At 37.7% G+C, this 16,523-nt stretch overlaps 2 protein-coding genes across 5 annotated transcripts in view; one reads left to right on the forward strand and one right to left on the reverse strand.

The window, feature by feature from the left end:
* The window catches only part of ralgps2 (Ral GEF with PH domain and SH3 binding motif 2), a 436,511-nt gene that overhangs the window by 80,708 nt on the left and 339,280 nt on the right, over window positions 1-16,523 (reverse strand). The window lies entirely within an intron of this gene.
* The window catches only part of angptl1a (angiopoietin-like 1a), a 77,723-nt gene continuing 70,514 nt past the window's right edge, over window positions 9,315-16,523 (forward strand). The window contains exon 1 of the mRNA XM_072573454.1: window positions 9,315-9,739. The gene's annotated coding sequence lies outside the window, so the exon portion shown is untranslated. The remainder of the gene's footprint in view (window positions 9,740-16,523) is intronic.

A 16,523-nucleotide genomic window follows, 5' to 3' on the forward strand; every position in this document is an offset into this window, starting at 1 on the left:
AATAGCCCCAGCCTTTTCAGCCCCTCTATATATCTCAAACGTTCCAATGCCAGCAACATCCTTGTAAATCTTTTCTGAATTCTTTCAAGTTTCACAACTTCTTTCCTATAGCACAGAGACCATAAATGAACGCTGGATTCCATAACTCACCTAACCAATGTCCTGTACAGCTGCAAGTGACTTCCCAACTGCTATATTCAATGCACTGACTAATAAAAGCAAGTTTACCTACAAGGTAAGCTTCACCTTGATCTCTCTCTAAATCTACCACTCAGTTGATCCCTCATCTCGGGGACTCACTGGTGACAGAATCTTTGCGGTATCTCGCACACTTGCACACCATGAGTTGCTCAGCGCAGCAGTGTTGAATCGGGGTGAGAGTTCCCAGACATATAGAGTAAAATAAAAGGGATGTGAGAAGCAAAGGGGCTAAAGACCTCTGGGGAAAAAGGAGTTTAAAGTCCTCTATAGACAAGAGGTTTGAGGTTCTGTGGGAACAAAAAGAATTTGGTACTTCTTGGAATTATTGCCTTTATCCCCCACACCTCCGCATAGAAGTACTTTTAGGTTGGTATGGTGTCACTGGGAAAAGGAGGTGAAAATGGAGTTGGTCCGCTTGAATCCCAACACTAAAGTGCATTGACTGCCAGGGAAGCTTTGTCCAGGTTTTTGTTATGGGAATCTCAGTTTGTGGACTGTGGACTCAACTTGTTGAGTCTTTGTTCTGGGGGAGGGAGTGGCATGGACTGCAGCACCATGTGATCTGCTATGAGGGCTTTCTCTTTTTATAAGAGTGATTTCATTGAGAGGATGCGAATAAAAGAGAAACATGGAAATTAAGGTTGTACTAATACTTTGGTTGAGGGGAGAAGTTTCAATGTAAATTGTGCCACGTTGTCAATGCTTGACATTTAATTATTTTGATTTGCTTAAAATTCTGGATCAGAAAATCCTGTTAAGTATCTGTTTTGCCTGATTTGAATTAGGATCTCAAGTCAATGTGTTTTGTGGGCTTTGTAATAGGGAAGATTTTGTTTTTACATTAATGTTGGACAACATCAGGTCTTTTTTAAAATAATCAAATTTGTAACCTTAAAACAAATTGATTGAGGGCCTGAGTCCCTGATTTGTTTGAAATTCTACAATATCTATTTAAAACAAATTTATTGTGTCAGTGGTCATGCTTTAGCCAGATGAGAATATTATATTAAAATATCTTTGCTGTGTTTTTAATGCAGAGTGTTCACAAAAAGAAGAGTACATGTTAAGTTTGTTTTGTTATGATTTTCGAGAATATTAGAATTTGAGGCTGAGCTGTTTAAGTTCTGCCAATTATTGTTAAGACTTCATTGGCCCCCTTTATATTGCAAATTCAAAGAATGTTGATCTTTACCAAAGTTCTGATTGTTTTATTGAGAAGTTTCATGTGAAGAACATATTTTAAAATATTTTGCATTTGTTTCCAATGAATATTGGAGATTTAAATCTGAACTAAAACTGCCTCTTCAATGGCTAAAGCACAGGAAGCATTGTTTTCTTGTTGTTCTAGATTTTTGAAATACTTTTCCTGACAGCTTTCACATGAGCCAAGCAAATAATTTTGTCAAAGGAAAATAATTTTTGAATAATCTGAATGGGGTACCTTAGGGTTTGATTTTAAGACCACTGATTGTTGTTTATACTTGACTGAACTGTTTAGGCAATACAATTTAGAAGTTTATGGATTGTATAAAACCTGATAATGTCATAAATAGTGAACAGAGTAATAGACTTCAAGACTACTGAGAATGTTGAAATAGACAGACACAATTTACTGCAATGAAATGTGTGACTACCTTCATACTGATACCTACCTTGGCAAGGAAGGAATGAGAGAGGAAATGCAGAGGTACTTTCATCAGCTAACATTTGTCTCTAGAGTTTCCCCATTCACAGGTAAAGCACTCCTTCAGACCATCGCTCACCCCTCCACAGCTTTTTCTAATGGATTCAATCAATTCCCCAGTCATGAACACGGAATGTGAAGAAGTTAACAACAGTGAAGAGAAGGTCAGTATGCTTTATGTCAGTGGCCTTCCTACAGACATTAAACCACGTGAGCGTTACCATGACTTTTCATCATTTAAGGGATATGATGGTTCACTGATCAAGCTAACATCACAATAGTCAGTTGGCTTTGTTACATTTAACAGCAGAGAGGGAGCAGAAACAGCAAAGAATGCTGCGTTCACATACCCTGCTGCTGCTGCTCCAGCTGCGGCACTGCACGCTCAGATGTGCTGGCATCCTCCTTCTGAAGCATCTCCACAAGAATGGAAGTCTCGGCAGTTTTGTTAAACATTTAACTGCTCTTATCCAAGAATTCAGATTTCTCTGGAGTGATGTAGAAGGACAGATTGGATGTTGTTTTCAGGTTGGGATTTATTGAAGGAGATTTTGGATGACTGGCTCATTTCCACTCAACTTGGACGGGGTGGAGGGTCACTAAGGACTGTGGATTTAAGAACTTTACTAGTGAACTTTTTTTCCACATGGGAGGATTCTGCAAATTCCACTTACTGTATGGACTAGTAATTTTTGTTATTATCCTTGCATGTTGTGTATCAATAACTTACAAGTCTTATGAAAGCTGATAGTGTCATCTAAGTAGTTATCATGAAATGATAAAAGAGAGGAATGTAATGTTAAAAGATTAAATGGGAATATCTCTCTGGACATTAATGTAATATTAAAGAGTTAAACTGCAAAGCTGAACATTCTGGAAGTGGGTGGAGGCGATATTGTGTCTCACAGACAGTATATAGGAATGTGGATGATTATCCATTGTAATGCACACTTTATTTAGACAGTCATTTGCTACTACTCCCTTACTATTATAAAATTAAGCTATCATTCAATTAAACTATAAGCCATTTCCTGAAACTAGGTATGTCACACCTGCATTGTCTTGGTGAAATCACTGAGTCAAGAAATCGTCTGCATAATGATTCCCCAGGATTAGGGCATTAGCTGTTGCATTATCTCTAGGATGATGTCATCCTACCATTGTACCTGGGGTAACATGTGACTGTGAGGGAGTAATTGGGGGTTGTCCTGAGTGGCATGTGACTGTGGGGGAGTACCTAGGAGCATGACCAATTGACCTCTATAAAGGGGCTGTGTTTTCTTTGTTCAGTGCCTCACTTAGATTTAACTTTGCATGCCTGCAAAGAGGGTCAAAAGGGGTCACCTACGTTGTACAAGCTTTAATAAACTTTAACTGTTTGCAGAAGTTGGTGTGCGCGAATTGCATCTCGTATGCAAAACCTTGGGAAAAGAACGGTGGCACAGTGGTTAGCACTGCTGCCTCACAGCGCCAGAGACCCGGGTTCAGTTCCCGCCTCAGGCAACTGACTGTGTGGAGTTTGCACGTTCTCCCCGTGTCTGCGTGGGTTTCCTCCGGGTGCTCCGGTTTCCTCCTACAGTCCAAAGATGTGCAGGTCAGGTGAATTGACCATCCTAAATTTGCCTGTAGTGTAGGTAAGGGTTAGATGTAGGGGTATGGGTGGGTTGCGCTTCGGCGGGGCGGTGTGGACTTGTTGGGCCGAAGGGCCTGTTTCCACACTGTAAGTAATCTAATCTAATATAAATGCCCAAAAGCAGTGGACCCAGCATCCTTGTAACACACCACTGGTCACAGGTCTCCAGCCCAAGAAAACAACCCTCCACCACCACCTTCGGACTCCTACTTCAAGCCAATTTTGTATCCAAATGGCTGGCTCTCCCTGGATTCCATGTAATTTAACCTTGCTAACCGGTTTCCATGCAGAATATTGTTGAATGCCTTATTGAAGTTCGTTTAGACAACGTCCACTGCACTGCCTTCATCAATCTTCTTTGTCATTTCTTCAAAAAGCTCAATCAAATTAGTGGGACATAATTTTTCATGCACAAAGCAGTGTTCAGTATCCTTAATCAGTCCTTGCCTTTCCAAATAAATGTAAATTCTGTCTCTCAAAATCCCCATCAACCCACCACTTACCTCAGGCTCACCAGTCTATAATTCCCTGACTTTTCCTTACCGCCTTTCTTCAATAATGAATACATTTTAGCCATCCTTTAGTCTTCCAGCAGCTCACCCGTGACTACCAATGATACAGATATCTCAGCAAGGAGCCCAGCAATCGCTTTCCTAACTTCCCATAAAGTTCTAGGAAACACCTGATCAAATGCTGAGGATTTATCCACTTGTAAGCATTTTGAGATGTACAGTGTCTTCTTTACTATAATATAGACACTTTTCAAGAAGTCTCTATTTATTTCTCAAAGTTCTCTAGCTTCCATATCCTTCTCCACAGTAAAAGATTTTGCAAAATACCTGTTTATTATCTCACCCATCTTTTGTGGTTTCATATATAGGTAGCCTTGTTGATCTTTAAAGGGCCCTAATCTCTCCTTAGTTACTTCTGTACCCTTGAAGTATTTATAGAATGTCGTTTGGATCCTCCTCAACCTTATTTGCCAAAGCTATTTCATGTTCCCTGTTGCCCTCTTGATTTGTCTCAAGATCAGCATGGTGGCTCTTTGGTTAGCACTGCTGCCTCACAGCGCCTGGAACCCGGGTTCGATTCCAGCTCGGGTGGTTGTCTATGTGGGTTTCCTCCGGGTTGCTCCTGTTTCCTCCCACAGTCCAAAGCTGTGCACATTAGGTGAATTGGCCATGCTAAATTGCCCATAGTGTTAGGTGCATTAGTCAGGGGTAAGTGGGTCACTCTTCGGAGAGTCCGTGTGGACTTGTTGGGCTAAAGGGCCTGTTTCCACTGTAGGGAATCAAATCTAATCTAAATCTAAATACTCCGACTGCCCTTATACTTGAGGGATTCACTTGATCCCAGCTGTCTATACCTTCTATGACTCCTTTTTCTTGACCAGAGCCACAATTTTGCTGTTCATCCAGTATTCCCTAGTTCCATAAATGTTTTTGTGCCAGTGTTATAAGTGATGGGTATATAATGCAATATCAATAATAAATAGCACCAAATAATGTGATAATGCTTTAAAGTTACAATTTGCCTCTTAAATAGGATAAGAGAGCTTCCCCAAGCTTCTCAAATTTTTCAAGCCAACAGATTCTGACAGCAATTTTTGAGAAGATTTGTAGCTCAGATTGATCATAACAGACTATCATCATATGGGCAGCAAAGGTATCTATATAACATCCACAAATATTCAATTTCAACAAAACATAAAGCAGCATGCTTTACACAAAGCACAGCAATGCAATACTAAAACTAACCACTGTTCTTTACAAAATAACTAAGCTGGAAGACGAGATGGAGAGTGGATAGTTTCTATGCCCGCAAATCCTTGTGAATACATGCTGATGATCAATGAATCAGTGACACTAGTGAATTCAAGATTTCCTTCTGTTTTTAAAAAAGCCAAAAATTTAGAGCATGTGTTGTACAGTACAAAAGGGAAAACATAAAATGAAATAAATTACAGTGAAATTAATAAAGTCAACACATACAAAATCAAAAATGTCTATGGTTCCAACATTTTCATCTCCTTAGTACTGAACATGCGGTATTATTAAAGGTCGAGTTAACCGTCACTTTTAACAATAAGCATATATGCAGTGGTCTCTTCAGGCAAATCATTCCAGGCACTGGGAAAATTGCCAGTTCTGTTGGTTTCTGAAGTGTTATGAATATCACAGATATACAGTTGAGAAGCTCTACCTCTTCCTTTTTAAAATTTCTCCAAAATGGCTTCCCTGTCTGCCAGAATATAAAGTGAGCTCAGTTTAACTCCAAATTACTGCCTATATCAAATAAATAGAACTCTCCAAATGCGTCACATGAATAGCCAGAAACAAAGTTCCACTTTACAAGGATGTAAAGTTGAAGCTATTTTATACCATGCTACAAATTAGAAAAATAAAATCAATTTGATTGCTTGGGAGAAAAATACAAGGAAGGAATTGCAAGGAATTCAAAAACATCAAATTGGAAATGCTACAAAACTGATTGAGCCTTAAGGAATTTTGGCTTTTGAAGAAACTGAATTCCACATCTTATTTGGAAAAAAAAAAGTCAGAAATGAGGGGAAATTGCAACCATTAATCAGCACTTATTAATCACCAATGGTAGGATGCAAGGAATCACCATTAATAATGATTAAAGGAAATACCTGGTACCAAGTTTATGACTTGACTCAATTTAATGCAAGCTCGAGTCAAAAGTCAGCCTTCACACCAAATGCAGCAAAATTTATAGCAAAAATGTTAATGAGAAATTCATTGCAAGCCAAATTTATGGAGTGAACTGAATACTCAGTGCCAGATCAATTCTTTCAGTTGTCAAAAAAAAATTCAAGGCAACAGAAGACAATAAACATATTCTTAAACTTCACTCCTATAATAATATGAAAGGTTAACCTTATTACTGATGTACTGCAATTCTTACGTGTAACCAATTAAAGTAGAGGTGCTTGAGTCATGCTGTGGAAAGCTAACCAAACAGACCACATATTAACACAGCCACAGGCATCACTTGACAGTTCTGAAACCACATTTTACTACTGGCATAATTTGACACTACATTTCCAAACTACGAAGCACGTGTAACAAGCCAATTTGAAGTAATCCACGATCCTATTCAAGAATGCTGTAAGATAGTCTTTGTTTCATGATCAATACAACTGAAATAGTTATTTCCTTTTCACAATCTTCACAGAATTATTATTTTAAAATGTATAAACAGTTTGATTTGTATTCTATATAATGGACTAACAAACATTAATAAAAAGGTCTGAATATCTGAGGCAAAGGAGGAGGATATCAAATAGTATAATTATCTTGTTTGAAGAAAGAGTGAAGTGTGAGACCAGTAAGACTTCTTCGCTATTTAAAGAAATGAGTCATTGTTAAGTCTTCCAAAACACAACATTTGGGTCTCCTGTATACTGGGGTGGGGGGTGCGTTTGGATGACGGTGGTGGAAGAAGAGCAGCAACAATTCTAATGTAATTTTGAAAACTCTTCTCTTCAGTACTGTGATTAGCAGCACAATTTGTGTTTACTACTTTGTGTTTATTTTCAAAAACGTGTCCCAGTACAGGTCATTGAAATTTCTTATGGCGGAATCCAATGATGAGTAGCCGAAGAAATTGCAAACCTGCTACTACAAAAATAAATGCACCAATGATACCTTCAGAGTCCACAACACATATTGAGAATAAACTGGAAGAAAGGCAGACGAACCATATAAAAAGAAGTTAACACAAGTTAGAGTACGTTATGCTGAATAAAAACATATTTTGCCCACATTTCTCTCAGCTATTACAGCCAGGCACTTCATTCGACAGCTTACTCTCTAGGTTGCAAGAAGTTGCTCATAACATTTGTCTGAGGATAACACTGTTACAGTGCATTTGCTGAGCTGTGTAACAAGTTGCTAATAGCATAACTACATTTTAAAAAATGCATTCCATATGTTGGTTGACATCAGTTTGCAATTGTACCTTAGAGATTGAATACACAGGCAATTTCTCACACATTGATTTGCAAAGAAATCCAGAATATGATGAGAGGAAGTTTGGTTAAAACCTAGTGAAGTGTCGCCATTTCCTGAGAGCATTTTTGAAAGGAGCCCACTGTTTGATACAGGTATGAAATTGAAAAAAATTGCTGTAAAATCTGAAAACTTAATTTTAACAAATGCATGAGGTCATGTTCTTGTTCAGGAATAGATGCAGATAAAATGTACTGCAAAGTCAAAAACATTAACTGCTTTCAAAACCAAATGCAGAAAATAGTGAATTCATTATCCTTTACATAGACATTAGAGAGGCATGTCACTTTCACATCATGTTTGCACAATCAAAACATTGGAATAGAACAGGAATGGCATTGATACCGTGCAGTTTAAACAAAAGACACTGGCTACAATAACATAACAGAATTTATGGTTTATAGTCGGCACATCTTACTGGTAAATTTTCATACTAATAATTCTTTACCCCATGAGAAACTGGAGGCAAACTTGCAACAGAATCATTATAGTAAACTTGCTGCACAGTTCTACTGAATATCCACAATATTAATCTTTTTCCTGAATTTATGCAATATTAAGAGCTACATTCTCTTTCACAACCATGATCAAAGTTGAATAGAATACAAGGGGAAATGAAGAATAATCCTGGTGGTAAGATCAGCAGGTGATTCAATTCTTGGGCTGTTCCTTCCTTATCCACCCCAACCAATGCAAGTTGTGGCCAGGCAGAGGGCAAGACCTGGGTACTATTCCCAGGAGGTTTTAACCGCCCCACTTTCCACTGCTTCCTGTGATGACCAACTGATGCATACACTAGGAAACAGCATCATGAACCAGCTCCGTCTGATTCATTAACACTGATCTCAAACAAGGCCTTCAGCGAGAGGCCCAGTTCAAGCGTTAGGGTCCTTCAGCCACATAAAATGGCGGTCCTGTCTCTTCTGGTGCAGTGGCAGTTTTGCTGAACTATTAACATTCTTGTGTTTACAGAAATGGAACGCCTCCTGACATCAGGAACTTTGGTAAAAAAATTGCTCTTCACTGTTACTAATTTCTGATTGAGGGATATTGTTTGGAACAGATTTGGAAAGGCAATTCTAGGTCTTGACTCCTATCAGAAGAGAGAAATTTAGCCCTAAAATATTTGTTGGTGTGCGTGTATAGTGAAGATTATAAGAGAAAACATTTAATTGTCAGGAATAAATATGACACTGAGAGGATTAGATACTTTTGTACACACAAAACAGATTTCTGAATAACTGCAGAGATCAATAATCCCAACACTGTTAACAGTTAACACCTAATGATACTTAAAAGGAACCTAACACAAATACTTGCAACTTTCTTAACAAAGTCCAAAACACATTACCAGGAACTACCAAAGTTAACGTAAATCATACACAAGAACCTTGACCATGTGGCTTCTTTACACATACTATGATTGGTTCATGTGAGTAATTCATATGCTGAGCCAGAATTACAGGGCATTAAATATCCTCTGAGTTAAAGTGAACAGGGTCTTTTGATTTCCTGCATTTCAGATTTATTTTTAACAGGATGAAGTGAATAGATACCTTGTGGGAGAAAATATGTCTTTTGAACAGTGACATGTCCCTTTGGTTCACATCTATTGCAGATGTCTAAACAACAAAGAATTTAATCCGTATTTCATCTGCCTATGCCAGGAATCTAGAAGTATATCCTAGGAGGAATAAGGAAAACCTCTTGCTCGATTAGTTCTAACTGCCATGACATCATAGGTGGGCTGATCCTACAAACTTCATGCTTGTGTTTTTAAGGAGCCTGTTAGTCTGCCTTATGTTGAGATTCTGTGTATACCAACTACACACCCACCATCTAACAGAGCCTGGCCTTGAAGCAATAAAAACAACACAGACAGTGGCATCAGCAACAGTTAAAAGTCGCACGATCTCTCTATTAACTGAAAACAGAACCTGGATTTGACTCTAGCACAGAACAATTCTGCTACATTTCCTTCAAATTTATTCGTGCAGATTACCATATGTAGTCAAACTTTTATCCGGAAACAATGCTTATGGATCTTTAATATTGTGGGACATTCATGAGTCTACTTATTGCTTCAGAAATCCATGTGACACCACCACAACCAGAACAGCAAACATTTGGAAACTTTTCATCTGACTTTGGAGCTTTACTGCAACGCATACACAGGAAAGGAATCAGGTTTGTATTATGCATGAAAATTAAGTCAGCTTTCTTTGTGAACTAAAATAGGTCTTATTTTGTTCCTTCAGTTCGAGTTTTTTTTCACTGCATTGGAAGTAAAGTATAACAACAATCTTACCACTCAGTTAGCAATCCTAATTAATCTGGGTTATAAAGAAAATATTTAGGAAAACTTTCAGATTTTAATAAAAGTGACAATAAAGGGATTATATCATTACACCTTCTGAAATGTGTTTTTAAATTTAATTGGTTTAAATTAGACAGAAGGCTATTGCTTTCCACTTCTAAATAATCTACAAGAATCATTGGTAGTACTTAATAGTAGTAGTTGTTTCTAAAAAGTATATGCCTTTTAAAAATTGTCCAAGTCAATGCTCTTATAACAATGTTACATTTTTGTTTAATAATACTTAATCTGTTAATGTATGTGTTAAGTCTTCAGACATCTTTCATTCTTCTAATGTCCAACATACTTGTGTCAAAAAAAGGAACTCCATATTGTATGCTGTTGCAAATTTTACATATCATATTTCTTAGACAGATAAAAATTGACAGACAGAACAGACTTAGTTAACAGAATAATAAACCTTCCCCCTGCTTGAACAGTAAAATGTGTTTCCTGAGCTCACATCATGATCGGCTTAATGGTTTGAAGCCAAGGTTTTGAATGTTAAACCAAATTACACTTCAATTTGCAGCCAGTTTTGCATATCATTGTAGAATACTAAGAGAATATAAAGGGCACTGAAAATTCATTTCAGCAACATTAAAGGTCAGAGCATGAGTTCAATTGACTCTTTTTATCCAAATTATGTTTGTGGAATATGGCATATATTCCTGCTGATAGTTCAATTTTCATTTCATGTCAAATTACAGAACATAGGCAGTTTCATGTAAAGAGTCCAAAACAATCTTGTAGGTTTTGTTACATATATTTTGAGTAAGATCAATTTCAGCATATATGAATAATAAGTTGACAACTATACACATTCAGTTGAGATACCTGTGTAACAGTATTTTGACAATGGGTTGCATTTCAAAACAGGTCAAACGGAGTCATAATGACTTGCCCTGCTGGCATTAGTTCTCAATACTGCAAGTAATGTCCTTGCCAGATTTGTTTATCGGAAGTACACTCTTTAAAAGTGGTTCTAATCTTCCAGAGTGTTTTTTTGGAGCAGGTAAAGGAAGAACTATAAAAAAAAGTATGCTAAGAGGGCAGGTGGGAATAGGAAGAATGTACAATTGTCACCCAAGTTACAATTAAACTGGATTGAGGTTTGGAACATCAGCTTAAAAACACTAAATCATACGATATGAGTAATTCATCTGTGTTAACATGGCAGGAGTAACAGTCATCTTTGCAAGCAACGACTAGTCATACTAGCAGTGAATGTATTGATCATTTCCAGAATCATTAATATTTCATTTCACAACTTTGTCTGTGAAAATACATTGCATGCTCAACCTAGAATAAAGTAAATGGCAAAAATGTATTCCAAAGTTGAATTTATTACTTTAAAAAGACAAAAGTGATTAAGTTACACTAGTCATGGTTTTATTTCCAAGAATTACATGGAAAGAATTCTCGGAATTTACAGAATGGAAGGAGCTTACAGCTGCATGGACTATAAAGAATAATCCGAAAAGCCTTCTCCTCAAATACCCTTTAAATCTTCTCCCTCTTTAACTAAATGTGCGCTGCCTAGTTATGGATCCCCCAACCAAGTGAACTAATATCTTCCTATCCAGGCCATCTAGACCCCTGAAAATCTTATGTAATTTTATATTTCTCCAGTTGAGAACCTTGATTTCCAGTTTATCTTTTCTCTTTTTCTTAACTCCCCTAAACTTAACTGAATTTTGTCTATTTCCACAAAATGCTTAACAGATATCCCTTTCACCTGTCATTAACACTAAATCCAGAACATCCCTTTTGTTAGACTTGCCATATTTTGGATAAAAACATTTTCCATAAAGTATTTTAAGATATGTGTTCTTATTGAATCTTTCACACTATTTGATCCCAGTTAACATTAGGGTTGTTGAAATCCCTCATTATTACTGCTCTGTGGCTTTTGCTCTTATCAAAGATTCACTTACATATTAACTCTTTCTTTCTCTTGAAGGTCTAAAGTATATTTCCAATAGTAACAGTTATTTTTGATTCTTCAGTTCAATCCATCTAAGCATTTGACGATTATTCTTCTATGTCATTCCTTCACACAGCTGTCAATACAGTGACTCCCTTCCCTTGTATTCCCTATCTCATCAAAAGATCAAGTAAACTGGAATATTGAGCAGCCATTTCTGGCTTTATCTGACTTTATTTCCACTGCCTTCTAAGCATGCTAACAAATTGTCTATCTTACTTTTCATTTTTCTCCCCTTTCTGAATCTGCACTCTAGTTTCAATTTGCCTGTGAAGTTAGTTTAACCCTTCTCCAACAGCACCAGCAAAATCCTTTGGGAAGATATCTGTTCCAGCACTATTCAAGTGTATCCAATCTGACTTGCACATGTTTCAACATCCCCAGAAGTGGCGCTAATGGCTAAAATATCTGAAGTCCTTCTTCCTGCACAATCTCTACAACCATATATTGAAGAGCTCTATCGTCCTATTTCATTAGCATCAGGAACATCCCCATTTGCTAATAACTCGCTAAACTCCCACAACCTCTGTATAGCTGCTGATCTTACAGCATTTTGTTAGATGCTTTCTCCTGCTTATTCCAAGTTGACCAGTTACTTTCTGCCATAAGGCTCTGTGAGAATCACTATAGATTTCTTCCTCAAGCTTCAAACTTAATAAAGCTTACAATCGTCCAGCTGCATTCTTTGAGATGGATGATAAAGTTGGTATTTATCCTGCTCGAGTGCAGGTCTGACTAATGTTAAGTTTCTTATCGCTCGCTCAGTTAGTTGCGGTCTACATAAGACCAAAGCTGTAATGCTTCTGTCCACTCCCAAACTGATCTGCTTGCATCTGTTAGCAAACCCATACAGAAAAGCTAAACAAAGGAACTTTATACCCCAAAATTCTGTCTCCATGACAACATGGTGAGGAAATAAAACAGCTTACCTTCAACACACCTCCTTGCTTTTGTAATTATATGATCAACCTTTATTCTTAATAAGAGTTTAAGAACTCCTGTCTCCCAGAACTGCTGGTTCTGATAAGGAACCATCTTGTTCATAACCTAGATTTTTCTTAATTTGATTTGTAAACCACAGATGTAACATAAAGCTTTTATAAAAGCAAGTGTAGACCTTCTGGCTCCATGACAAGCCCAGAGGTGGGTCTTTCATGTCTAAGTAACAACCCTCCTCTGACCTTGTATGATAACCAGGTAAGTTTTTAACTGTAATCAGCTCCAAATTTGTCTGAACTCTATACACTTCAGATTGGAGTATCAGTTTCTCAATTAGATGTCCCCATTAATCTACAGCTAAACTTTATTGCATGAACTAACAGCTTGCAATGAATATCAGTTATGAACTAGAATTCACAACCATACCATCCCAAATGTTGCCTCATGTTACTTCTTATACCAAATACCTTACTTAAATAGACTGACCTCATTAGTAACCAATAACAGGCCTCAAAGTCAGTGTTATACGACCATTTGCTGAGTTGTCCAAGATTTTTTACCAAATTGTGGAAATTATAGATTCATCAACATGTATTTGTAATTTTAATGTGATAAGGCAACCCGTGTGTCACTCAAAATGCATGGAGGCAATGGGTTATTTCATTCCTGAAAACTAGCAAGATACCTTTGAAGATTAAGTCATGGGGTCAATCAATTAAAACAATAACACCCTCACAAGAAGCACTGACAAGTTTAGGGAAGAGCTGCTTCTGCCATAAGAGACTGCTTCTCTTCTGCACTTGCTGCTGAAAGGTTCACTAGTGAGCCTAGTAGCTGAAAACACAGAATAAAAACACACCATGATTGAAGAAAAAACAACAGTTCAGTATAAGCAGTAGTAAAGAGACTGTTGCCAGGGTGCCTTTTGTCGGGGTCAAATGAGCAGAGAAATCCAGCTCTTGGATCAGTGGAGGATGGGGTGGTGGAAGAGGAAGGAGGTTGCAAGGAGAGGTTGGTGGGAGACAGAAGCTATATGGTGGAGAGAGTTGGAGGCTGCAAAGGCGTGGTAAAATGAGGTTGTAAGGAAAGGAAAAGGGAAGCTGTGAGAAGGGGGAAGAGAGGGAGGCTCCAAGGAAGAGAAAGGGTCTAAAAGGGAGAATGGGGAAGGAAGTTGTCGGGTGCGTGGGGTGGGAGGAGACTGCAGAGGGGTGGAAGAGGAGGCTGCAAAGGGGGCTGATGAAGAAGGATACAGGAAGGAAGATTCTGGGACAAGAAGTTTTAATGTGGAGGTAGCAACAGGAGAGGGGAGTGGATGGCTTTCACATATTATTTTAATTTTAACATTTATTAAATTCCTTTGAAATGAAAGTAGAATTGCTGGCTTAAAAAGTTGCACAAATACAGGAACTACTAGTAGTTGTTACTGTGATGAGCACTGTATGAAATGTTAAGTTCAAATCTGAGATTGAGATCCTTGACATTATAAAAAGCCTGATTAAATTTTGTTTATCTTCTTTTTGCATTTGTGATGGAAATACATTAGCTGTGACCTTACCAATAGGTGATGTGCTTAGGGTGATAGCTTGTGTGTAGTTATTTTGGACAAAAAAATGCTTAATTTATAACTGTTGTATTGTGCCAATTAAATACCATGGATTATAGGAAATTTGCACTTTCATTTTGTGTTGTATCTTTAAAGTCAATGTAATTTTGATAGTTCTTGAAGATATTACTGAACTCTTTCAAACCTGGCTCCGACCATAAGTAATGTAAACTTACATGCAGTAGTATTGTTATTATTAAAATGCACCATCTAATAAATGAGCCAGTGAGAATAAAGAAGAATACTGAATGAGAAGCCCCTGAAACAAGTAGCCACCCTTGACAGAAAATGGATGTTTTAATTACTGGTCTGATGACATTTCACAGAGGTACATTCAAACAAAAAATTATCACCAGCCCAAAGAAAATTTGAGGAAAAGTGACAAAGTCCGGTCAAAGAAATGTGGTTTAACAAGGCTGTTGTAAGAAGAAAGGAAATGATGTGGTTCAAGGAGGAAATTCTAGAGTGTAACAGCTCAAATGGCTGAAAGTACAGATGTCAATGGTGGGGTAAAGGAAGTGGATAATAACTAGAGGCAAAAGTTGGAGCGACACAAGGGTTTTCTCATTACAGCCTTGGTCCAAACATGGACAGAAGACCTGAACTTAAGGCAGTATACTGTATTACCAAATATAGCATCAAGGTGCCCTTGCAAAACTGGAATCAATGTGAATCGGGGATGAGTCAAACCGAATTGTGGTTGTTGGAGGTCAATCGTCCCAGCCTGAGGACATCAGTGCACGAGTACCTCAGGCTGGTGGTCTGAATTCAACCATGTTCAGCCATTTGAATTGCCTATTCAGCAAATCCTAGACCCTGGAGATATGATTAAATATACATAAATTATAACAAAGGTTCCCTCTCCTATGACAACCAAAAGACCAAAACAATCAATTTCACATGTAAGATGTGAGAAGCTTTGGCTGAGGCACCACCAATTAATTTGAACTAAAACTGAAACAGCCAACAAAAAGCAATTGGTAAATGGCCCTTGAAAAAGGGATAGGATGTATACAAGAGAGTTTTGGGTATGCTGAAGTTTCTTGATGATGGAGAATGGAAGCTAGACATAAGAGCAGTGGAATAGTCAAGGTGGGAGATGAATAATGTTTCAGCTTAAGATACACTTAAGCAAAACAGATGCAGGCAAACTAATGGATGTGAATGTAGCTAGTGTTTATGAAGGAAAATATTTGGAGAAGTGAACTTAATACATAGTCAACCAGGAGTTGAGATGATGAAGAGTCTTGGTTTAATGTGAGTCAGTAAATGACAAGGGGAATGAGACTGTAGCCAAGTAACAGCTTATGGTGGGGCTAAAGACAATTGCTTCTATCTTTCCATTGTTTGCCTGTAGACACTAATATTCATCCAGGACTGGATGTCAGACAAATAGTCTGACAACTTGATGGAAGGGTTCTGAAAAAGTGTCATTTTAGATTCGAAACATCTTTCCTGCACAATGCTGCCAGACTGGCTTAAGGTTGCATAAATACAGTTGCCACTTGTAGTTGTTATCGTAATGAACACTGTATGAAATGTTAAGTCACTTTCTGCTTTCATACTCCTGTATACTTGGGAGTCTGACTCTATTACTTTTAAATGCTGTTTCCAAGGAGCAGCCTGTAGATAATGAACAAGAGGGAACTAATAAGAAGGGGATAGCATATTTTTAGGCTATGCACAACTTATTGCAGAAATTGAATTATTTAGCAATATCAATTTTCTGCCTGCTAAACAACAATGTGGACAGATCAAAATGACACAACTTCCTAGTAAATGTTTTACTAATTTGTGCGGTGACATCATACTGACAGAACTGCTGCATCTTCAAATTACATTCTCTAGTTAATAAGTCTGAACTGCCAAGTCAACAAAATCCTAGACTGAACACTTGACAAAAATGAAACCATGAAATATAGTAAGGGGCAGACTCCCTCTCCCACTGCAAGTGAATAACCAAAGCAACCTATTTCACACGTATGGTATGAAGGATTTATGGTGTGTGGAAGAAGCTTGGGCTGTGGCACCACCAGTAATCAAATTCAAATAAAGTTTACATGTACAGAAAAACAGCAGTAGGCAT

The sequence above is a fragment of the Chiloscyllium punctatum genome, chromosome 7, assembly GCF_047496795.1.
Source record: "Chiloscyllium punctatum isolate Juve2018m chromosome 7, sChiPun1.3, whole genome shotgun sequence".
Lineage (NCBI taxonomy): Eukaryota > Metazoa > Chordata > Chondrichthyes > Orectolobiformes > Hemiscylliidae > Chiloscyllium > Chiloscyllium punctatum.